The following is a 1,990-nucleotide window of genomic DNA, read 5'->3' as shown; positions in this document are numbered from 1 at the left end:
AAAGGCCTGGATAATGAGCATCCTTTTCCTGGATTGATTCTATTGATGTTTTATACTTGAAGTCCAGAAGTACCTTGATAGTAAGGGATGGCGTTTTAAAGTTCCTTCAGTATTACATAATGCCCCTGGCCACCCAGAACCCCATAAGTTCAACATCACAGATGTTAAAGTTGTCTCTTTGCCCCCAAACAAGCATCCCCAATTCAGCCTCTAGACTGGGGGGTCATTAGGACCTTTAAGCCTCATTACACATGGTACTCTATGTAAAGGATTGTCAATGCTCTGGAAGAGAATCCCAATAGAGAGAATATCATGAAAGTCTAGAAGGAGTACACCATTGAAGATGCCCTCATTATTATAGGAAAGGCTGTGAACTTTCCATCAAGCCAGAAACAATAAATTCCTGCTGGAGAAAACTGTCCAGATGTTTTACATGACTTCACAAGATTTACCACAGAGCTGATCAAGGAAATGATTAAAGAGATGGTGAATATAGCCAAAAAGGTGAGGAGTGAAGGGTTTCAAGATATGGATGTTGGAGAAATTAAAGAGCTAATGGGTACCACACCAGGGGCATTAAGACAACTTGATGGAGTTGAGTGCCTCCAGATCAGTGCCAGATGAGAAGACATAAAGGAAGTAGTACCGGAAAGCAAACTGACATTAAACAGCCTGGCAGAAGGGTTCCAATTATTTACAACTGCTTTTGACTCCTCTGAATACATGGACCCTTCAAGGATATAGGTACTGAAATGAGGGCAACCTGTAAAGAAGCATTGGTACTGTATAGAAACATTTTTAGAGGAACAAAAAAAAAAATCAGAAATTACAATGTATTTCCATAAAGTTACACTGACTGTGCCTGCCTGTCTCCCCTCTTTCTACATCTTCTGCCCCTACAACCAAAGGCAGCTAGACCAACCCCTCCTCTTCCTCCTCAGCTTCCTCAATGTGCAGGAAATGATGACCTTCATGATGATCCACTTCATAAAATGACTAGTAAGTAATCATCATTCCATACAGTTAATAAACTTAGCTCTTGTGTAGGTGTGTAAATATCTTCGTGCAAAAATCTAACATTATACGGCAAGAACTGTATCTTTTTTTTTCCCTTCATGAATCTGGCTAAGATTTACGTTTCTTTAAAAGATTTTTGAGAGAGAGAGAGAGAGCGCATAAGCAGGGGGGAGGGACAGAGGGAGAAGCAGACTCCCTCTGAGCTCGATCCCAGGACCCTGAGACCATGACCTGAACCAAAGGCAGATGCTTAAACAACTGAGCCACCCAGGTGCCCCAAGATTTATCAGTTTTATTTATCTTTTCAAAGTTTTATTTATCTTTTTAGCTCTTTCATTGATCTTCATCTTTATTCACTTCTTTCTACTAACCTTGGGCTTTGTTCTTTTTTTTTTTTTTTACGTCCTTTACATTTAAGGTGACATTGTATGTTGGAGATTTTGTTTCCTGTATTGCTATAAACTTCTCTTGTAGAACTGCCTTTTCTGTGTTGCACAGATTTTGTGGTGGGAAAAGATGCTTGATATGATTTCCATCTTCTTAAATTTACTGCGACTTGTTTCATGGCCTAACATGTGTTCTAAGCAAAAGACTCATGGCAGCTGGACTCTCAGTTTTTAATGGGGAAAACACTTGATATTATAAAAATCTAATAGAAACAGAAGAAAAGGGAAATTAGCACATAGATGAGGGCAATAGTAAGTAGTAAAGGAGAATAAGACAGAGTTACATCAAATCAGGTACTTAAAACATCCAACCTCATCAGCTGGAGAAGCCCCATGGAGACAGCTAGGCTGGAGTCACAATTGAGAGGCCTGGGCAGCACGTCCTCCCCTCAGGTGAGATTTCTAACTGACCAACTCCATAAGGGCTGTATTTATAGGGAAAATGACGGGGTCTGAAGTTAAACATTTGTTTGCCTACGTGCAGTTTGGAGTGAGTTGCATTCACTTCCACCCCCCCCTTTTTTTTT

At 40.2% G+C, this 1,990-nt stretch overlaps 1 pseudogene; it reads left to right on the top strand.

Moving 5' to 3' along the window:
- Nucleotides 1-1,905: 1,905 nt before the first annotated feature.
- LOC145722443 (mitochondrial calcium uniporter regulator 1 pseudogene) overlaps nucleotides 1,906-1,990 on the top strand; it is a 12,914-nt pseudogene continuing 12,829 nt past the window's right edge.

The sequence above is a fragment of the Leptonychotes weddellii genome, chromosome 7, assembly GCF_054177405.1.
Source record: "Leptonychotes weddellii isolate Sample4059 chromosome 7, ASM5417740v2, whole genome shotgun sequence".
NCBI lineage: Eukaryota > Metazoa > Chordata > Mammalia > Carnivora > Phocidae > Leptonychotes > Leptonychotes weddellii.
Note: the sequence above shows the minus strand (reverse complement) of the source record. Positions and strands in the feature narration are given on the sequence as shown.